At 44.9% G+C, this 23,739-nt stretch overlaps 1 long non-coding RNA gene across 2 annotated transcripts in view; it reads left to right on the forward strand.

Annotated features, from left to right (window-relative positions):
- Nucleotides 1–7,124: 7,124 nt before the first annotated feature.
- LOC131279852 (uncharacterized) overlaps nucleotides 7,125–23,739 on the forward strand; it is a 34,702-nt gene continuing 18,087 nt past the window's right edge. For both annotated transcript variants that reach the window (XR_011649768.1, XR_009187345.2), the window contains exon 1: nucleotides 7,125–7,390. This is a non-coding gene — a long non-coding RNA (uncharacterized lncRNA). The remainder of the gene's footprint in view (nucleotides 7,391–23,739) is intronic.

Consider the following 23,739-nt stretch of genomic DNA (forward strand, 5'->3'; position numbering starts at 1 on the left):
GCCTCGGGCTTTTCAGCTGTCCACGCGCAAACACCAGCCGCCTCTCCAGCTCTGCTCTCCCCCTCCTTCCCTCTGGCTATTTCAGCAACCTCCCAGCTACGCCGGCGTCTTCCTCTCCACCAGCTCTTTCTGCACCTGTCCCCTCCTTCCAGAACAGCTCGTCCCAGCCAGCTCCGCCCACCCCACTGCCACCAGTCGCTCTTTTGCAAAGATGCTGCCTTTTTGATCTGAATGATTTTTTTCCTCACTTGTAGATGATCTTGTATAGTTCTGGACTGATTGGCTCTCTCCCCACTCTGGACCCCACGCTCCACTCTCCCAGAGGCTGGGAGTCCCGGGGGCCACACAGGGCAGGTGTCCGCTCTCAAGGAATTTCCGTTCTCCTGGGACTAGGTCGTGGTTGGTGGGGCGGATGGACAATAAACAGACACATAAGTGAACAAAGTAATTTCAAAGCGAGGCAAGTACTGCAAATGCCCCAAACAGGACGATGTACCAGACATGGACAGGGGCCCTGCCGGGAGACGGTTCTGCACAGGTCTTGCAGTTTTTGTACGCTTTGCGAGCGGGAACCCTGGTGGCCTTGGCTCCAGACTTCCTTTTCAAGGATGTTAGTTTAGTCCACAGCCTTAGAAGATACCGTGTCTCCCTCTGGAGCAAAAGGCAAGTTTTTCTACTGTCCAGGATAATAAAAACAATGCCCACAAAGTGAGTCGGGCGGTCATTCCAGAGGTTACGCTTATGCACGTCTCAGGAGGATTTCACTGACTGCCACAGTAACGGCGCCTCAAGCAGGGGGGCTCCTGAGGGCTCTAGAGACATCTGGACACTACAGGCAGGACAGACAAGCCCAGGAATTCTGCACCCTGTCAGTGGGTCTTACCCTGGAATATATGAAAATCTATCCCCCAGTGTATTGGAGTTGGACTCATTTATATTTTCCTATGCATGGCTCTTATGCCCTTTTATTTGAACCTATAACTAGCACGAAACCTGTTAAATATGTGTCCAAGAGACTTACGTCCAGCTGTTCGTGTGCCTGTTGAGCCCCGAATCTCAGCAGAGTTGCAGCCAACACCTACTCTCCAGTCCATCGGGCAATAAAAGGATGATGATGGACAACACTGATCCCTCCAAAACAGAGAGTATCTACAAATGCAAGCAATGCACCCATCTGCCCCATGGGATCTAAGCCCCCTCTCAATCGGAAGCAGAGTGGGCATCACCATGCCGAAATCCATAAGACTGCGGAATCCTCCAGAAGGAGGAAGGAATAAGGGGGGAGTGCAACTATGGACTAAAGTAGACGTATTATCACTCTAGTAATGGACCCGTAACATTGATATAAAGGCAGTGGTCACCAGAGATTTTGGGGTGAGGGAGAGGGAAGAATAAATGTAACATGGGACACTTTTGGGAACTGTTCTGTTTGACATTGTAATGATGGATACGGGCTATTACACATTTTGTCAAAACCTATAAAATTGTGCAGTGCAAATGGAAACTATAAGGTAAACTTTAGACCATGGTCAGTAGCAAGGCTTCAATATGTGTTCATCACTTATTACAAATATACCACACTAATGAAAGATGTTGATGGGGACAAGTGTAGGAGAAGGAGGTGGGATATACGGGAATCCCCTACATTTTCAATGTAACATTTATGTAATCTAAAGCATCTTTAAAAATAATAATAATAAAAAATAAAAACAATGCCCATTATAAAAGATTCAGGTTCCCTAAGCTCAGAGCTCCTCAGCTGCAAACCCACTGAGTCAGCAACACACACCTGGGCCACTAGACGCTGCCGGCACGGGCCTTGGGGACCAAGGGGCACCAACACCAACAAGGAGCGCATGCTGCCTGCTGGGCTACGAGTAGTCAAGTCTTTTGTCTCTGATCCAGGAGTCTCAAGTCTTCTGCCACACCTGTGACACCAAGGCAGGCTAACGTGTTAGCTTGCAAGTAGGGTAAAATCTCAGACTTTTCACAGTTCTTGACCAGGTGAATTAGGTTGGGTGGCCAGAAAAGGCCTCTCTGAGATTTCAGCTGAGACCTGAAAAGTTCAATAGCAGCAGCCCAAGGAACATTAAGTACAAGATAAGGGAACATTAAGTACAAGGTTCAAACAAAAAAACTTACTTGATTTTCCTAAACAGAAAGCAAAACAAAACAAAATCCAGTGTTGCTGGCACTTATGAGTGGGGGGATTTCATTTGTTCATTCATTCATTCACCATGCATTTATTGTGCTCCTACTATGTGCCAAACACTGTCTTAAGTACTTGGGATGCACAGCATAGTATAGAATACACAAAGATCCTTGTCCTCATGAGGCTTACACTCTACTGCAAAGAAAGACAAATAATAACTACCTAAATAATATATGTATATAATATTATAAAACATAACTTAATACATAGTGGGATAAATGAGTCAAAGAATAAAGCAGGGGAAGGGGCTTTGGAGTAATGGGGTAGAGAAGAAAGGAGGAGTTTATGATTTTAAATGGATATGAAATGAGATGGAGCCCAGATTCTGTGTGGTTTTGTTGGTTAAGGAAGGGAGTTTAGACTTTATTCTAAGTGTAAAGATATAAGCAGGAAGAAATGATGAAACCTGATTTGCTTCCTTAAAGATCATCCTGGCTGCAGTGAAAGGATCTGAATTGGAGGGCAGGAGCCTGGAGTGAGTAAGGGACAGCACTCTGGGCACTACACACTGATACAGGTGACAAATGATGGCAGGTGGGGATGGCGGTGGCAGTGGGAGGGGGCACAGATGTGGGAGATTATGAGAAACAGAACCACTGGCGCTTGGTGCCACCCTGGTGGGGGCAGGGAGTGGACTCAAGCAAAGGGTGGGAGGTGGTGCCATTTATGCTCCAGAGACACATGAGGGAAGAGCAGGTGTGGGTGGGAGGGTGAAGGGCTCTTTTGGGGCACACTAAAATCGGGAGCTGCTGACCGCAGAGGCCAGCCTAGTCCAAAGCTCATGAGTGGGACTGAGCCTGGATGCTGTGGTTTTTGGGGTCGCCAGGCAACAGCTAAAGCCATGAGGCTGCTGACATCACCGAGGAGAGTGAGAAGCCAACGGGACCAGGACAGGCATGGATGTTCATGATATAATAAAGTTTTGTGTTTGAACTGGCCGCCTCTGCTTTGCCATTCCAAACACTACCTTTATAATCATTTCTCCCAGCCTTCTCTGACATACCATTTCAGGTTAAAATGTCTAGCACCAAAGTGAGTCCTTATTTCTGTTTATTGACATCATTATGAGTCTCAATAATAATGGAGTCAAGGGCTAAAATGGCCCTACGCACTTGGTGTTGGGAATTTCCGGCTGGAGGATGTTCGAATAATGAGGCTCTTAGCTCATACTGAGCTAATAAAGTTCCTAATTAAATCAAATGGGAAAATAAGTTTATCGTTCATTTATAAGCAAAGAGTGTTTGATAACAAAGCCAGGCGCCTTTGTAATCTGCACTGACATGGTCTTTTAAAACTTGGGTTTGCCAGGGATGGCCATAAAGAAATGGAATTCGTTGCCTTTACAAGCAAATCCGAACTCGTGTATTCAAATGAGGGCTTTCCTCTTCAAAGCAGGAGGATTATTAAAAGAATTATGCCATTTGAAAGGACTTCACTGGAAACTCCTTTCGGCGCTGCACACTCTTCTGAATTCCCCAGCAGCAGCCCACCCCTCTCCTTTGGGGAGGGCTAGGAGAGGTCTGCATTTTGGAATCTGCCAAGTCGTCTGGCGCCAAGTTTGATGAATAAGATAAAAAATGGCGCTAAGGAGCACCAGATTATCAAATTCTGCGGTGTGCCTGCCCCACCCGATCCAGCTCCTCCCGGGTTCCGTGAAGCACTTCAACACCCACCAGGCGGCAGGCGGGAAAGAGCTGGGTTTCTTCTGTCAGCACGCCCCCACCCGACTCACGCCCGGCACGTCAGCTTTTTCTCCAACACGCACCCCGAGGCTGCGCCCTGCGCCCTCTGCACCCACCCGCGCAGACACCACCTGCCCCCAGGCCCTCCCGCTCCCTCCACCCCTCCGCTCCCCCAGGGCCGCAGCCCAGCCAGCCCGCCGCGCACGCCTCTCTCCTGCGGAGCTTCTGGGGGCTGCTGTGGCAAATGTCAGGAGTCTGCGGGCTGTGAACAACAGAAACGCATTCTCTCGCAGTTCCGGAGGCCGGAAGTCCGAAACCGAGGTGTTGGTAAGGCCCAGGGCCAGGCGCGCCCTGACTTCCGGAGGGGAGGAGCCTTCCTCGGCTCTTCCGGCTTCCGGTGGCGGCGGCCATCTTGGCGCCCCGTGGCTTGTGGCTGCTGCGCTGTAGCCTCCGCGACCGTCTTCACGTGGCAGTCCCCTGTGTGCCTGTGTCTCAAGTCTACCTCTGCCTTTCTCTAACAAGAACGTTTGTCACTAGATTTAGCACTAACCCTAATGGAGGATGAACTTAACTCAAGATCCTTTATGGAATGAGACACTTTTTCCAAACAAGGTTACCTTCGCAGGTTTCAGGGATTGGGACTTGGATACATCCTTTAGGGGCCTCTATTCAACCTATCACACCTATGAAACACCCTCCTCCGACTCCCCGGTGTGGGTCCATCCACAAGTTTTCCTGTCTTACCAGGCCCCATACAACCTGGTCTAGGGCTGCCCTGGACAGGTGGGTCCGGATCTCACGGGCTTTTTCTCAGCTCCTTCAACTTGCCAAGATTTTGCCTCCCCAGACCTGTTGCAAATGTTGCGCCCTCAGGCTGGGACCCCCTTTCCCCACTCTTCGCATGACTGGCTCCTATGCATCCCTTAGGTCCCAGGCCAAATATCCCTTCCTGCAAGGTGGTAGAGCTACCCAGGGCGGGCTATTCCTTGTCAGCTCAGCCGTTAGCTGGCTTCCTTGGGGGTGCTTCTCCCATTTTAGACAAACACGTGTCTTCTGTTGTCCTGTTGCCACGATGTGTCTCTCATGTAAATTTGAATTGGTTCTAGGTTCCCCTGTATCTCCAGAGCCTCGACAAGCATAGCCATAGTGTAGATGTACAACAAACATCAACCGAACTTCAAAACAACTTGCATACTAGAGCAATAGAAGTGGCCTGAAGATTGGACGACAAAGTAACAATATTGTAACCTGCAGCCATGTATCTAGTGCTTTATCCTTTTTAATGTTTTTAGAGCCATCATTTCATGCAATCCACAAAACAACCCAGCAAGATAGGCTGGGTGAGTCTAAATATCCCCATTTTACAGAGAACAGCACAGAACCCAGGACTAATGATGGAACGCTCTGGCTCAGATGGGAATTTACAGACCATGGGTTCTTAGAGCCAGAAGGAATCTTGTAAGACATTGGATCTGATCTCCTTATTGTACAAATGAGAAAACTGGGGCCAGAGAAATAAAGTTTTTCATTTATAATAACATCTTGGCTGCTTAATGGTAGAGCTGGAACTGGATTCCAAGTCCTTCAGTCTCCAAACAAATTCCGAGAGGGTAATCCCAGACACGTCTGGGGGAATGGCAGGATCAGTGTAGTGAGTGTGTAACATCCCAAAATGATGGTGGGGAGGGGTAGACCAACGCTTGTTCAGACTGCCTGGCACCAGTTGGCCTGGGTAGGAATCCTGGTAGGTGACCTTTAGTGACCTCATAAGTGGATTTACCCCTGGGTATAGGGTCATTTCATGCATTGCATTGCCTGTTCCAGTTGAAAAGAGAAAGCCTGGAAATCTTTAGCCCCAGGCACAAATCTCTACCACCAGTTCCTCACATCATATGTGATACAGAGTAAGCACTCCGTAAATATTGAATGAATGAACGCAGAATTCCTCAGACCATTTCACACACATGAGGAATCACCCTTCCTCCACGTATGTGGATAGCCTGTCAAATGTGTTCCGTGGCGGTCAAGTGCAAGCTTGGGAAATAGGGAACCTTGGCATTGTGATACAAATTATAATGATAGGTTAGTAAGCTCCATTATATCAGTTTTAAGGCAGAAAGAAGACATTAGAAATTAGAGTGCACCTTTCCAATGAAAACATAGGATCAATATATCACTGTGGCCAAAGGCCCATAAAATAGCCTGAGCAGAGTTTTGCACACTTTTGCAGAAAACCTAGGATATCATGTGCGTTTGTTTTTTTTTAATTTAAATTGTCTGTCAGTAAAATATCTTAGAGAAGAGCCATTAAAATAACTAGAGGAATGAGAGGCTGGCAGTGGGGGTAGAATAAAAAGCTTGGGATTTTCTTTAATTTAGAAAGAGGAGGGCTCAGGGGGAAAGTAGCAAATAATTCACACGGATTTTCTGTTCATTAGACAAATATTTATCAAAACACCTACTTGATTCAGGCTGGTCTGGGTGCTGGGATCCAGTAAAAGACAAGGCAGATAGAGCCTTGCCCTCATGGGATCACTGGATATTAATATGAATTTACCAAATTTTGGAACGTTAGTTGGAAGGATTATCTCGTGAAACTTGGAAGGGTTACATTTAGAACGAACAAAAGAACCAGTGCAGAGTGATTGGACTAGAGAGGTGCTGGTTTTTCTATAAGGAAAAAAGCATTGTGAGTCTTAATATCCTCCTATAGAAAAAATATGGGCAAAGGATATCAGGCAATTCAGAAAGGAGACCTACAAATGGCCAATTAAACTTAGTAGCAATAAAAACAATGCAAATTAAAATATTACAATGCACAGCTGTTTCATCAACTTTTGGAATTAGTAGCACCATGGGTAGGAGACCAAAATAAGAGAGCCAAAATATATTCTGCTAAATCCACACAAGGTATATGAAGACTGAGTATTGAGAACCAGGATATCTGAGGGCCTAAAAGCCAACACTTGAAAAATAGGTCAATGAACTTCCCGGCATATGAGCTCATTTGGTCTAACCTGAGGAGCCCATCCCTTGAGACCACCTTTGGGTAGCAGAGATGCTGAGCTGGCCAGCAGGCACGCGTCCAGTTGGGCTTTCTTATGTAACAGTTGCCTGAGCTGGTTAGTACTAGACCTTGCGAAAGAAAAGCAGAGGATGGCCAAAATAAATATGTGGCCAGATAAAAGCCAACTTGGTCAATGTTTCTCTAACATTCGAGCTTTATAAACACAGAAAGCTGTAATAAAGTAGAAGCGTGTGCTCATTGTTCACCCATAGCACTGTTATTCTGTTTTTACCATCAAAATCTCAGCAAGGCATTCATGAGAGCAATTGAGAACATTTGAAACACTAATCTAAACAAGGAAAAATAATCACGCGTGGGGAAATGCGAGCTTCCCCTTCTCCCATGGATCCAGCAGCTGCGTTCTCTTTCATAACTGATGTTGAATCTTTCCAGGCAACACCTGAAACTCTTGGCCTCTCCATAAAGCAGGTATTTGTGGACCAGGTTATGTATTTGTTTAGCATCCTGTGCCTTTATTCCCAGAAGAAAGGGAATGGGACAGAGCCCTGTCAAACAGTTGCTCAAGACGTTGGGTAAGAGAAATTGGGACAGGAAGCAGACGGTGGACTCTTTGCCCCAGGTAACTGCCCGATAAGGTAAACAAGCCATGGACAATGAGTTCCTGTCCTCTGCGTGATAAATATTTATATGCTGAGCCCTGTATTTGGCAGCAGTAAACCATTTCTCAGTCTGAACGTTGACCTTTGGATGCAAAACACAAAGCTAATTTTGTAGGTGATGTAATTAATTTTTGTGTCTCAAAGCTCTATTGGGAACAAGAGAAATTGTTGTTTTCTGTGATTGTTTAAAAAGTGGTTCAGCAAGTGAGTCCAGCTTTTAGATAACAGCTTTCATGAGTTGGGACAGGACCACTGTGTCAACTTACAATTTAAAGCTTTTCTTAGTTGCACCTGGAATTCAATGCTTTTTGGTAAGATTACGATATTGGATTTCATCATTAACAAATTCAGGTTCTCCTGATGTTAGAAGTGATGAACTCAGCCCTGGGTTTGGGGAAAGACTTTGAACAATTTCTCAGAGGACACTGAGAAATTTCTAGAATGTTGGTTTAATGTGGCCCCAAATTTCTATGACCTAAATGTTTTTATTTTAACACTGATAAAATGTACAAATTGTTTTTCTGCGGTGAGCTAAATTAACCCCACCCCCAAATAAAAGTAAAAGGCAAATGACAAACTGGGAAACATGTCTACCATCTTCCTGGGTGGTACAAGCTGAAGACTTGGATGCATCCTCTCCTTCTCCCTCACCCCCAGCATGCAATGTCTCTAGAAATCTTATTTTCAGATCCACATGCTTACTCCACCTGCACTTCACCAACTCTCCTCTGCCTTCTCCATCTTGCTATTTCCACAGGTGCCTCAAGGCACTAACTCTCCGAAAACAAACACAAGGTCTTCCCCCAAAGCTGGCCCTTCCAGGGCCCCCTTCCTAATGAAATGGCACCTTCCTGGACCCAAGGTGGCAGCAGAACTTAGAGTGGAGGGAAAACCACGAGCCACGCACCGAGGCCTCCAATAACCGCCTTGTTCACAGCAGTGAGCCCCTTCTCCAGCTCTGCTCACCAGGAACTCGGGCTTCCTCCTTGCCTCCAGCCTTTTCCCCGCCCATCACCCTCCTTCCCCAAGGTCCTGCTGATGGTACTTCCTGAACATCTTGGATCCATCCTTCCATGTTGTTCTGGGTTCACCGATTCCACCCTTATCTTCCACATGGACCACAGAAACACCCCTCTCAATCTCCAGGGTCCACTCTTGAGGTCTCCAGCCCCATTGTCTATGTGAAGCCAAAGGGATTTTTCCTAACCACACCTGAGGGCCACTGCTTGGATAAAACCATCAGTGAAGTCCCTTTGCCCTGTGGATGAAGACCAGGACCTTATCTCACCTGACCTATGGGGCCCTGTGTGACCTGCCCTTCTACCTGCCTTATTCCACAATCTAGCCACACAGGTCCCCACCATAAAGCCCAGTGGGAGAACCACTCTTTTTCCTCTTTAATTCACTTCTAAATACTCATTGGCATCTGCGATTAGTTTATTTATTTCTTTGCACATTTGTTTATTGTCTGTCTCCCTAAAGGGCTTGGTCGACTTGTTCACAGCTCCTTGGAGTACAGCCTACACATCATAGATGCTTGGTGACTGTGGAATGAATGATTAGATGAATGAATGAACCAATCAGGGGAACCACCAGGGTGATGGGACCCACCCTCATGGCAGCAGAGATTAGAATGGAGGGAAAACCATGAGCCACACACCTAGGCCTCTGTAGCAGTTTGATACTGTTATGAATTCCAAAAATAGATACTGGATTGTGTTTGTAATCTGATTTGTACCTGGGCCTGACTGAGTTATGATGAGGGCTTTAATTGGGCCACATCATTAGGACACTGAGGTTCCCCGCCCCCAGTGGGTGGGGACTCACAGGTAGAAGGCATGTTGGAGTTTTGATGTTGGAGTTTGATGCTGAAGTCTTAAGCTGGAGACCCAGGGAAAGAGACAGAGCCGTTTGCCTGATAGTCCATAGCTAACCTTGTGGAGAGAGGCAAAGCCTAGAGAGCCTCATAGTCTACAGCTGACCTTGCGGAGAAAATAGGAGCTGAGCCCAGAGGAACCCAGGAAGCCTGAACCCTCGCAGACATCGGCCACCATCTTGCTCCAACACGTGAAAAGAGACTTTGGTGAGGGAAGTAACTTATGCTTTATAGCCTGGTATCTGCAAGCTCCTACCCCAAATAAAACCCTTTATAAAAACCAATCCATTTCTGGTATTTTGCGACGGCACCCCTTTGGCTGACTAATACAGCCTCCAGTAACTGTCTTATTCACAGCAGTAAGCACAGCCTTTGAAATGGATAACCAAAGAGGGCATTAACAGGCTGTAATTCATAGTTAGACTCACTAGTCCTCACAGGGATTGAGGAAGATTACCAACTTCTCCTGATTGGCTCACAAATACTATGAAGGAGACCTGATCTAATCTGAGGGCTCAGAAGGGGCTTTCTTCAGGAAGTGACATGAGAGCTGAGAAGTGGAAGCTGAGTAGGAAATAACTAAAGAGGGTGCCATGGGGCAGTGTTGGAAACCTTCAGAGCAAAGGGAATAGCATGTGCAAAGGCCCTGAGGCCCGAAGGAGCTGGGTGTGTCCAAGAACAGAAGAAGGTAGTTGAGCTGGAATGTGAAGGAAGAGTAGGGCTGTTTAAGTCAGCCCCTTTTTGTAGGAAAAATTACATAACTTGGGTGCTTTGGTTGGGGGTAACTCCTCCCAGCATCTCGCACAAACCCGGCTTTGGTGCTTTGGTGTGAATTCTAGGTTCAGGCATCTCCCAAGACCTAGTCCTGCCCTGGCAACACCTGGCAGTAAGGTCTGTAATTCCTGGAATGGTGGGAACCATAGAAGCAACTCCAAAGATTCCCTGAGACTTAGGTGGCTTGGGTGCTTCAATTTGGAAGGTAAAAGTTTAGTCAGTCTTGGACTCTGGGATGCCAGGTCAGCTGAATAATAAAATTGTTTTAGTTGCTTGGTTAATGAAAGTGCCTAATTTCTTCTAGAATAATGAGCACTGTCACTAGCCTTCCAGCAGATTCCCCATAGGGGTGTTCTTCTCAGGAATCGGGAAAACTTGCACGTTGATGGTCTGTGTGGCCACAGTGTAAGAGTTAGTGAACTTGGCTATCAGATAAAAGAATGGCTCTCTTACGTACTGTCTTTATTTTGCTTGCCATATGCTTGTCTTGTTGTTGTCTATACTGTCTTTGTGAGTTTATGGCTAGGGCAGTGCCTCTCCAGACCTCTCCTAGCTATTCTAAGCATAACCACTGCTGTGGGAACTGGGGTTGGCAGTTTCTACCCACACCCAGCAGGTCTACCACAGTCTCTCCCTAGAGTTAACCAACAGTATAAAAGAACTCAAGGAAGAAGTCTATTTCCCATCAACATTGGGAGGATGAAGCCTCTGAAGGCAACTGGCCTTCCTCACTCTCGTGGTCCAGCATGTCGTAGCCGGCCCCCTTTTGGGGCTTGCTTACCACCGTCCTCTTTATCCTTTTAGTGGGATCGTATATCTTCAAAATTATATGAAGTTTATTTCTTCCAGAAACCAATGCCTTGTTAATCATATGGGGATTTCATCTAGCTCCACCCACAGTACCAGATTTATCTTCCCCCAGTTGCAATAGAGTAGCAGGAGGGTTTTACACTTTGTCAGGGTAGAGCCTCCTGCCCCTAATCAGCAGGAGGTCATTTCAGAAGAATGACCATCGTTCTTCAGCATCTCCTTAAGAATAAGGGTGTAAACCGTCTGAGGGGGAAGTTGAGGTAGGCTAGTTTAGAAAATAGGAAGATGAATCTAAAACCTGGCAGAAAAACATGGCCATAAAATACGTGGCTATGGAATTCCATCTGGAAACCCCCTGGAAGGAAGACCCTATAAGAATCCCCCATTTGGAACCAATATTTGTCCAGGATCAAGGAAAAATCCCAGATATTCTCAAGGGGCCTTATCTTTGGGCCACCCTGGGGGAATTGATGGGTGGGTTAATCAATCAAAACAGCAAACTGCTGGGATCCCTCCCCCAAACGTTAACAGGGGAGGAGAGTTAATGATTTAAAGCATGCGCACAAGCTAAAACTCTCTCTCTTTGCCTGGACCAGCCTGCAAGTATACCTGGGGACCCATAATCTGCTATTTTCTCCCATTACTATTCTCTTCTCTCGTTTCCTTAATAAACTACTGGCCTAACTAAACTGGCATGTTCTTAAATTCTTTTATGTAACATAACCGAGAACCTAGGGGAATTTGGCAACAGTCTTTGCCATTATATCACTTATCCCAATTTGTAATTATGTATTTGGGTAACTCTTTCACTATTGTCTACCCACCCTACCCATGAGAACAGGGTTGTGATTTTTTTCTACCTCACCAAGTAGGTCAAAATCCACCACAGGGGCTGGGTTAGAGAGTGTCCAGCGATTTTCTGTAACAAAAGAGTGCTGATATTCTTTTTTTTTTTTTTAAAGATTTATTTTTTATTTCTCTCCTCTTCCCCACATTGTCTGCTCTCTGTGTCCGTTCGCTGTGTGTTCTTCTGTGTCCATTTGCATTATCAGGTGGCACCGGGAAACTGTCTCTTTTTGTTGCGTCATCTTGCTGCGTCAGCTCTCTATGTGTGCGGCGCCACTCCTGGGCAGGCTGTGCTTTTTTTTCACACAGGGCAGCTCTCCTTGCGGGGTGCACTCCTTGCACGTGGGGCATCCCCATGTGGGGGCGCCCCTGTGTGGCACGGCACTCCTTGCATGCAGCAGCACTGCGCGTGGGCCAGCTCACCACACGAGTCAGGAGGCCCTGGGGATCGAACCCTGGACCCTCCACATGGTAGACGGACGCTCTATCAGTTGAGCCACATCTGCTTCCCTGATATTCCTAATATCCTCTCTTTATATGATATTAAAGCTCCTATGAAAAGGTGGGCAAAGGGTAATAGGAAATTCAGAAAGGAGAGTTACAAATGGCCAATCAACCTTATCAGCAACAAGTAAAATACAGATTTAAAATATAGCAAACTATCATTTTACTCTGCCAGTTTGGCAAAGATTTTAAAAAGCAGTAGTGGCTTCAACAAAAATCAGTGGTAGAATACCACCACTCCATCGGCATTTTATCTGAACTGTGTGGTTAACCCCCACACGAGCAGAGTGGCGTTATTCACTCCATTTCCCCTTTGGGAAAACCGAGGCACTAGCACAGGGGTTGGCCAACTTTAGTCCATGGCCAAAATCTGGCCCACAAACTGCATTTGGAGATAAAGTTTTATTGGAACATATTTATTACGTTTTAAGCAACTGCAGGGTTGAGTAGTTGCAACTGAGTCTTTGTGTCTGTAAAGGCTAAACATTTACTATCTGGTCCAGGGCAGGTCTACAGGGCCCCCTGTTCATAAGTTACTGAGAATCTCAGCAGTGACAGCAGAGCATTAAACCAAGCCCAGGGCCCTTCTAAATGCCGGGCCTGTGCAGCTGATCCTAATTTGGCCCTTTAGAGAAAAAATTAGGCAACTCCTGCAATTAGAAAATTTAGCTACTCACTCTAAGTTGCCTGGGGGTGAGCTGCAGCGGGTGTTCCTACCTCGGCAGGCTGAGTACAGGGTCTAAGCTCTTGATTGCCCTGCTTCTCTTAGGAGGTCACACCCCGGGTTGTGGAAGGATCTGGAACCTGAGTGCCTTCAAAGGCTGCTGGGTTTGATACGAAGCTCTATAGTCTCCCCAGAGTGCAATCTGGAAAAATTTATTGGAAGTTTTAAAAAAATGCTCATCACTGAGACTTAGAAGAATGTTTAACATTATGACAAAATGTTCTTTTTTTGAGGTACCAGGGCCAGGGACTGATCCCAGGACCTTGTATGTGGGAAGCCAGTGCTCAACCACTGACTCACATTGGCTCTCCTGAGTTGGTTTTTTCATTTGTTTGCTTGTTGTTTGTTGTTTGTTTGTTTTTTTAGGAGGCGCCAGGACTGAATCTGGGCCCTCCCATGTTGGAAGTAGATGCTTAACCACTTGAGCAACATCTGCTCCCCCAAAATGTTCTTGATATAGTTAAGTGAAGAAGGAAGTGACAAAATAGTATATACAGTATGATAATCAGTTCTGTAAACATATAGTTAGATGCATAAATGGAGACATACAGATAAGCATGGAAAAAACAGCTGAAGGATGCACCAAAACATTAATAGTGGTTATCTTTGAGAGGTGGCATTGTGATTAAGTTTTAGTTACTTTTTATACTCTTATGTAGTCACATTTTTATAGCGAACATATATTACCCTTCTAACTTTAATAGGAGAACAAATAAAATACAGAAGTCCTCCCATCATTGTACCTGCAATCTTATCTGAGTGCTTTTAGAACGGACAAAAACCAAACAAGCTCCGAGACTGCAGCATCACATCAGAGATGCCTGTTCCCAGATGGACCGAGCATGTGGACCCCCTGGGAAGATCCAGCCATGCTCCATTGATACAGGACTGGTTGGCTATTCTAAAGACACGAAAGAGAATTCCAGCTCCCTGCTGTCCCTCTTAGATGTCAGAGCTGGCTTTTACATCTGAATATTATGGATTAAGCTCTTTAAAATGCTTTAATAAGGCTAAGACATTTTCTGTACAGTCCAGATCATAAAATAAGACCAACACCTCCGGAGAAGGAGGGCAGGTCTGACAGTGGTGGTGCCACCGCAGCGTTTGTTCCACACGCAGCTCAGATGGGCGCCCCGTCCTGGGTCTTGTGCCTCAGGGGGTCCCACTCCAGGCTCCCTGGCTGCACCCCTCTCCTTGGAGCAAGGAGCCCAGGCTCACCATCTACATTGTACCTTGCTTTTCTGGGACCCCAGAATTCCTTGCCCAAATGGTCACAAGCCAACTTCTGCTGCCAGCCCCTCCGAGGGTGGACACGCCCTGGTTTGTGGGTCTCTTTGGAAAGGGGGAGGAGGAAAGAAGGGCTTGGAGGTGTGGGCTGGTTTTCACAGGCATGTGGGGGTGGCCCCCCTAAGGTGTGGGCCAGAGCCAGAGGGGGGCCAGAGGCTCCAACCCTACAAAGTTAGAGGTAGATCTGCGTGTTTTATTTTATTTACCAGTAGTTAATTGATGGATAACTTGTAAATATTTAGACCACCAGAGAGAGGGCTTCCATTTGCCCTATTATCCTGGGTCCCCTGAGTCCTGGGCAGGCCTGATGGTCGCAGGGAGAGGAAGTGGGGGGGGGGGGGGGCTTTGGATAGATTCATCGAGCCAGGGCTCTATTTTTTTTTTAAAGGATATAGTAGGCCATTACATCAATTAAGTGTGTTGCAACCAGCATTTTTTTAAATTAAATATTATTTTAAAAATATGGTAGGACAAAAATAGTCGCCCAAAAGATACCCATGTCAGGTCCTTGGAAACTCTGACTGTGACCTTGTTTGGAAAAGGGGTCTTCAGAGATGTGTTTCAGTCAAGAATTTTGAGATGATTCTTGGGTGTCATCATCATTAAATCCAGTGACAAGCGTCTTTGTAAGAAATTCGTGAATGCATTCTCTCTCCAGGGACCTGAACCCGGATGACCTTGGACAAGTCTCTGGACCTTTCTGAGTTTCTATGAAACGAAAGATTGGATGACAGGATTCCTGAGGGGCTCCCTAGCTAGAAAATTCTATAACTATATCAGAATATAACTATTTGCAACCAGATTTCTATTTCTATTCCATTCTCCTCCTACTAGGGAAAGAATAAGGAAGACTATAGCTATAGTGTGGAGAGAAGGAGATGAACGCTTCGAACCCTAGGAGGAAAGCTGGTATTTTATCATTTTTAAAGAGTTCTGCCGTTGGCATTTATGCTCTAATGCTATAGCTTTTTAAGGGTTTGAAATGTGGCTTACTGCCTTGATGTGCTTTGAAAGTCTTAAGAGAGCTTTCCTGAGTGAGCTTGTTTCAGTGACAAAAGAAAATATAGAAAATAGCGGCTTTAGGTTGATACTGAAGTCAGTTTCAAATTCCTACTCCCGTGAAATTCTAATGAGGAAACACACAGGGATTTCTGTGAGTGTTTCAGTCTAGACTTTTTGGATGTTTGAGAGTGTGCACATAATCATTAACTTTTATGAGGAACCTAGCCAGCTTTATTGCAGAAATAATGTAATTATTTGCCAGCTCTCCATTCCTACAGGCAGAAGCACCTCGAGATTTCAGAAAGGGATTTTCATCATGTACTTTCCAGTTATTGCACCCAGGGAAAAGCCCATCAAATTGATAGCTTGCACAAAATCATTTTTACAGTTGGAAACGAACTCACTTGGTGGTGAAACAAACAAAGCTACCATATTCTTATGCCAGGATGCTAACTGAATCGTGAAAAATATACTCATCCCATTTGCTATTGGTGTTCTCATTTTATTTATGTTTTTTGGTGGCAGTGATGGCCACCAGAGGCAGAATTTTATTTTCCCTACCTTCAATAACGGAGGACCTTCCACTCTCTAGTTGCCTTAATCGAATTGTCCCGGGGGAACTCTCTCCAATACCCAAATGTGTGCAATTGCAAAGGTTGTTTCAGGGGTAGCAGAAGTTCATCCCTAACACCTAATCTTTTAATAGACTGTCACAACTTTTCTAAAAAGTTAACCTCGGGAAGCGGATGTGGCTCAAGTGATAGAGTGTTCACCCCATGGAGGGTCCAGGGTTCAATCCCCAGGGCCTCCTCACCCGTGTGGAGCTGGCCCATGCGCAGCGCTGCTGCATGCGAGGAGTGCTGTGCCACACAGGGGTGCCCCCGTGTGGGGGGGCCCCACGCTCAAGGAGTGCACCCTGCAAGAAGAGTTGCCCCAGAGTTCCACCCTGGAGTGGAGCTGCACGCACGGACAGCTGACGCAGCACGATGAGGTAACAAAAAAGAGAAGCAGTTTCCCGGTGCTGCCTGACAATGCAAGCAGATGCAGAAGAACACACAGTGAATGGACACAGAGAGCAGACAACGGGCGGGCGGGGGGTTGGGGGCGGGGGAGAGGAGAGGAATAAATAAAATAAATCTTAAAATAAATAAATAACTACGTTAACCTAACTTGGAAACTTGTTCTAGATGTGACATTGGTTAGTGGTTCACTGCAGCTGCTGAGTGACTATTTCATGGCATGAATACAGGGCCACTGAAAAAAAATTTTGGACAATGGAACTTTCTTTTGGACAGTTTTATTGATATAATCCACATTTCACAGTTCATCCATTCAATAGATAATTCAACAGCTTTAGTACATTCACAGAGTTGTGGCACCATCACCACAATCAATTTGAGAACATTTTCAACACAGCACAGTGAAACTTGCACCCTTTAGCTATCGCCCTCCTCCAATCCCTCCATTCCCTCAACCGTAAGCAACCACTAACCCACTTTCTGTCTCTATAGATTTTCCCACTTTTGACATTTTAAATAAATGCAATCAGGCAATATGCAGCCCTTGGCGACTGGCTTATTTCACTTCGTCTAACGTCTTCAAGGTTCATCCATGTAGCATGTATCAGAATTTCATTCCCTTTTATGGCCGAATAATATTCCATGGTACAGGTAGACCATATTTTGTTTATCCATTCATCCACTTGTGGGCCACTGAATTTTAGAACTGGAAGGGACCTGGCAGATCATCTACTCCAGGGATTCTTAACAAAGGGTCCATGAGCTAGGATTTAAATAAAAAACAAAACATTATTCTTGTAGGGACATGTTGGTGTGGGTGTGATGTATTTATTAAATAATACACAGCATAGGGTGGACTTAATGAAGGGTCTGTGGTTTTTGCCTGAATGGCAAAGGAGTCTGTGGAACAAAAAAGGTTAAGAACCGCTGCTCTAATTCAATCTCTCAATTTTTTAAAAGGAGAAAACAGGCACCGAATGGGGAGGGACAGCCAGAGTGGGAGAGCTGGCACTAGAGCTTGGGTTTTTTAAGTCATATAATATGTCTTGCATATGGAAAAGGACAGAAGAAAAGTACAATGAACATGCACATACCTACTACCCAGCTTTGAAACCATTTTCCATATTTGTATCATATATTATTTAAAGAAATAAAGTATTAAAGATACTTTTAAAGATTCATATTAAAATACATATAAACCCCATACATACCCCCTTCCTGATCACTCATCCCTGCCCCTCTTGCCTAGAGGGAACTACTTTACTGAATTTGGTATTTCCATGCACATTCTTGTTCTATTGCTACATATATATGTATTCATAAACATATATAATTTTTATGTATATTTTAAACTTTAGATAGATAGCATCACACTATATGTATCATTTTGCAATTTGTTTTTTTTTTGTTCAATACCATGTTTTTGATATGTAGCCATGTTGATGCTTTTTCACTGCTTTATAGTATTTATTTTAAGAATATACCTGGATTTGCTAATCCATATTCCCCAATGAGTTTTTGGATTAGGGGTTGGCAAACCTTTTTCTGTAAATTGTCAGATATTAAATATTTTAGACTTCGTGGGCCATACAGTCTCTGTTGCAACACTCTCCTCTGCCACTGCAGAGTAAATCAGCCATGGACAACATGTAAATAAATAGGTGTGAGGAAATTTAATTTATTAAAATAGGTGGTACTACAGATTTGGACCAAGGTCTAGTTTGCTGACTCCTGATTTAAATGATTTTCAAACTTTTCCTGGTACAAATAAAGCTAGGTGGAATATTGCTGCACCTATCTGGTACACGCGTGAATGAGAGATTTTTTAGAATGTGGAATTGCTGTGTTCTAGAGAATGCACAATTCTTCAACTTAACTGAGTATTACCAACTGGCTCTTCCAAGTGGTTGCATGAGCTCATACATATGAGAATTCACGCTATCTGTGGCCTTTCTGACTCTTACTATTGTCAGAGTTTTCCATTTTTCCCAATCTCATGGGTGTAAAATGGTAACACATTATGGTTCTAACTTGCATTTCTCTATGATTATTATTATTATTTTACCTTTTATTTTAAGGAGGTACCGGGGATTGAACCCAGGACCTTATACATGTGAGGCAGGTGCTCAGCCACTGAGCTATACCCGCTCCCCTATTATTTTAATGTTGAACTAAAATAATGAATTATTTTAATGTTTCCTTGTTTATTGACCATTTGGGATCCCTCTTCTGTGAACTTCCTGCTGTAGCTTTGGCCCATTTCTCTTTTGGGTTCTGTTTTACTTAATCACATATAGGAGGAGCTCTTTATGAAGTCTTTTTTTTTTTCCAAAGATTTATTTATTTATTTATTTATTTCTCTCCCTTTACCCCCCACCCCACTTGTCTGTTCTCTGTGTCTATTTGCTGTGTGTTCTTCTTTGTCCACTTCTGTTGTTGTCAGCGGCATGGGAATCTGTGTTTCTTTTTGTTGCATCATTTTTTTAAAGATTTATTTTTATTTATTTCTCTCCCCTCCCCCCCAGTTGTCTTTTCTCTGTGTCCATTTTTGCTGTGTGTTCTTCCTTGTCTGCTTCTATTGTTGTCAGCAGCATGGGAATCTGTGTCTCTTTGTTGCATCATCCTGTTGCGTCAGTTCTCCGTGTGTGCAGTGCCATTCCTGGGCAGGCTGCACTTTCTTTTGCGCTGGGCAGCTCTCCTTACGGGGCACACTCCTTGCACTTGGGATTCCCCTACGCGGGGGACACCCCTACATGGCAGGGCACTCCTTGTGCGCATCAGCACTCTGTGTGGGGCAGTTCCACACGGGTCAAGGAGGCCCAGGGTTTGAACTGCAGACCTCCCATGTGGTAGGCGGATGCCCTAACCACTGGGCCAAGTCTGCTTCCCTATAAAGTCTTAATGCTAATCATTCATTGCTCATAAACACTGCATTTATCTTTTCCCTGTCTGGACTTGTGTTACCCTTTGCTTTTGTTGTTTCTTTGATGCACAGAAGTTATAAATTTTAATTGTCAGTTTATTTAGTTATGGTATGTTCTTTCTATGTTCTAGTTTAAAATTTTTTCTTGATCTAATAGTCTCCTAAATTTTCTTCCAAATGTTATCAGAGTTTGCTTTTTACAATTAATTCACCTGTAATTAATTTTTGTGCTTGGTATAAAGTGGAATCTAATTTATTTTCTCCATATGCCAAACTATTTGTTCAGCACCGATTACTGACAAGTGCATCCTTTTATCACTAATCTTCAATGCCATCTCTGTCATTATCAAATATGCAATATGTGTGGGTTTGTTTCTTAGCTCTGTTCCATTTTTCTGTTTGTCTGTTTCTGGGCCAAAATGACATGTCTTAGTTCCTACCACTTTATAATAAGTCTTGATATCTAGTGAGGCAAGTTCCCCACCCTCCCACCTTATTCTCCTTCAAAACGGTCCTAACTAGTTTTGGTCTTTTGCTATTCCACCTCAACTTCAAAATAAGATGGTCAATTCTGCAAATACCCTTTTGGCTTTTTTTTTTTTTTTACTGGCATTGCATTGAATTTATGTATTAATATGGGGTGTTCTGACATCTTTATGAGATATTGAATATTCCTATCCTTGAAGATGGTATAGAGCTCTCCTCCTTTTATATGTTTCAAAACGTACATTTTAAACAGTTTTAAAAATTATAGAATTTATAACTTGTAAATGATAAATTTTTTTCATTATAGTCTTTATTTTAGTTTCTTAGGCTGATCAAGCAAATAACATGCAAAGGAATGACTTAAACAATGGGAATTTAATGGTCCAAGGTTTTAAGGCTAGAAAAAGTCCAAACACTGCAGTATTCTGGGGCTGGCTGCCTCTGATCACGGGTCCTGGGGCTCCTCTGTCACATGGCAAGGCACGTGGCAGCCTCTCCTGGCAGCTCCTTTCTCTTCTGTGTTCCATTGACGTTTAGCTTCTTATTTCTTACTTCCCTTGTCTTCCTCTCTCCCTGCCTGAATTTCATTCTGCTTATACAGGACTCTAGTAATAGGATTAAGATCTATCCTGACTGAGTGGGCCCCGCCTTCACTGAAGTTACTTCATCAAAAGATCCCACTTACAATGGCTTCACGCCCACAGGAATGGATTGAGTCGAAGAACATGTTTTTCTGGGATACAAACAGGTCCAAACCACCACAGTCTTATACTTTAATTTTCTTTATGAAAGCCTTACACACTTTTTGCTATATTTGTTCTTTTATGGACAATTCCTTCTTGCTTTTGTAAATGGCAGTTTTATATTATTGCTAGTATAGAGGAATAAAATTGAATTTTCTATATTAACCTGAAAGCTAACAACCATGAGAAACTCTTAGTTCCAAAAAATGTTTTAGTTTCAAAATTTTCTTGGATTTCTCTGTGGATGGTCATATTATCTGTGAAATACGACAGTTTTGTTTTGTCCTTTTGCCTTTTATTTTTAATTTCTTTTTCTGATCTTAATGCATGGACTAGGACCTGGATCTATTACATGGCTGAGTGGAAGTGGTGAGAGTGGGCCTCCTTCACTTATGCCTGCCTGACTTTAAAGGACTGTCCCTCATTTAATCTTTTAGTGTGACATTTGCTGTAGGAAGAACGCTCACGACCCAGTTGTGGGTGATCCCTTCTACTTTCAGCTCTGCTGTCTGCATTTTTACCTTGCCTGGTGGTTTGAAGTTGTATGTACCCCTGAAAAACATGTTCTTAAATTTTATCCATTTCTGTGGGTGTGAGCCCATTGTAAGTGGGACCTTTTGGTGACATTGTTTCAGTTAAGGTGTGGCCCACCTCAATCAAGATGGGTCTTAATCCTTTTATTGAATCCTTTACAAGCAGAATGAAACTGAGACACAGAGACAGAAAGCCACAGGAAGCAGGAAGCTGGGCACTGGCAGGGACTGGAAAAGAAGGGAGAGACCAAGAGATGCCGCCATATGCCTTACCACGTGACAGAGGAGCAGGGACTGCTGGCAGCCAGCGCCGGAATGCCACAGACTCTGGGGGAGAAGCATTGCCTTGATGAGGATTTGGACTTTCTTTTAGCCTCAAAACTGTAAGCTAATAAATCCCCAATTGTTTAAGCCAAACCATTTCATGGTATTTGCTTGAGCAGCCCAGGAAACTGAACCACCTTGGTTTTAGGGGAACAGATGTGGCTCAAGCAACTGAGTGCCTGCTTCCCATACGGGAGGTCCCGGGTTCAGTCCCCAGTGCCTCCCATAAACAAACAAACAAACAAAAATAAACCAACTTCAGGGAGCGGGTGCGGCTCAGTTGTTGCGCACCAGCTTCCCACATATGAGGTCTGCGGTTTAATCCTTGGCCCTGGTATCTCAAAAACAAACAAAATAACCACCTTGGTTTAAATATATTTATTATTTTATTTTCTAGTATTTTTATTATAAAAGTAGGATATGTTCATAGAACAAGAAATCAAACACAGTTGGTGAAAAGTAGAAATGTCCCTTCCCAGGTGAGCCTGGCTCTTCTGGTGCACCTCTGGTAACTTTCTGTCTATGCTTCCAGAAATTTTCACTGCACATACAAGGACATATTTTTATACCCCTGGGTTTTTTTTGTTTTTGTTTTTGTTTTCACACATATAGCTCATACTCTACATACTATTCTACAATTTGTTTTTTAAAAATAAAGAATCTTGGGCATTAGTGCATATTGGTCCATGTAGATCCACGTCATTCTTTTGGTACCGTATTCCATTGTAAGGATGCCCCATGGTTTGTTGAGCTGTTCCCCTATTAATGTACATTTAGGCTGCTTCCTAATTTGTTCTTTAGACTATGCTGTTGGCGGAGGCGTAGGTGAGGGGGCGGTAAGTCCCTACGCCCCCTCCCGCCTTTCCTCCAAGACCTTGCGGGCCTGGAAAAGAACTCACGCTGCTGCCGACAACTGCATACTGAGTATTCTCACCGTGGCCGCGAGGTCGGCGCGATAGAGCCTTTGCGCCAATCAGCAACCCCAGAATATCTTAGCCTTGACCTGGAGCCGCCGGAAGAGCTTCAGAGGAAGCGCCGCCCCCGCGCTCCGACGGAGGCGCGACGCCAGGCCGGCAGGGCCCGCTGTCCCAGCAGGGGCGACACCGAGCACCCGCGCCTGCGCCGCCCTCGGGGCCGCCGCCCCCGCCGGCTGTTCTGCGCTTTCGCCTGAAAGCTCTGCCAAGCGGAGGCAACCGTGCAGGAGGAGAAGCCATCAGGCGCGGGATGGTCTGGGAACGGGACACCCCACCATTTGTTTTGCTTTCTAAAAAAACAATCTCCCATTTTTTCAAGAAAGTTGGTGGAAAGGGCGGTTCCTGGAGGAATGAGGGCAATCGCGGAGCCAAGGAGGTTGGATGGACAGAGCCTTTGGGAGGAATGTTCTCCAAATGGCCCGGGACTGGCATTTCTCTCCCCCTTTTAGTGAGTACCTCAAACTTGCCATGCTGGATGGTGGAAGAGTTTGTGGTGGCAGAAGAGTGCGTTCCGCCTTCTAATTTCCAGGAAAAAAAACACTACTGAGTGCGGTTCCACAGGGTAGGTGGAGAAAATCACGTGCAGCTCATCTAAAAGAAATAGTTCAAAAGCTGCCGCTCAGCACTGATGGAACAACACATTCTAGAAATTTGATGGGGCTGTTGTAGGTGTGACCTTGGTTTTTGCTTGCCTTGTCATCGTTCATCAGCGGCTACTGGACAGAAAGGCTCTGGAAACAAAACAAACTGAGTTCAGATAGCTACTTTCTACCGCATCCTGGGTCTTAGAGACCTCAACTCAGAGAAGGTGGAATGGACTGATTTGCATCCCTGGCTCTTTAGCCACGTGGTGGCAACCTTTTCCCCACCCCTTCTCCTCTTCCAAATTAATGGGCAGAATAAAAATAGTGAAACAGTACAAAACAAAACTAATGAACATCCTTGGAAATACATCTTTGTGCATTTGTGCAAATTTTTACTATTTATCTGTAGGGTAAACTGGAAAATTTCCTACATGTGGACTTCTAACACCCAAACCCTTTTCCACGAATCTCCACTGAAGGGGCCCCAGGAAGACTCTGTACTTGCTTTAATCAAGACCCCCCTGGGAAGCAGACTTGGCCCAATGGATAGGGCGTCCGTCTACCACATGGGAGGTCCGCGGTTCAAACCCCGGGCCTCCTTGACCCGTGTGGAGCTGGCCCATGCGCAGTGCTGATGTGCGCAAGGAGTGCCCTGCCACTCAGGAGTGTCCCCCGCGTAGGGGAGCTTCACGCACAAGGAATGCACCCCATAAGGAGAGCCGCCCAGCGCAAAAGAAAGTGCAGCCTGC

This window comes from Dasypus novemcinctus, chromosome 9 (assembly GCF_030445035.2).
Source record: "Dasypus novemcinctus isolate mDasNov1 chromosome 9, mDasNov1.1.hap2, whole genome shotgun sequence".
NCBI classification, from domain to species: domain Eukaryota; kingdom Metazoa; phylum Chordata; class Mammalia; order Cingulata; family Dasypodidae; genus Dasypus; species Dasypus novemcinctus.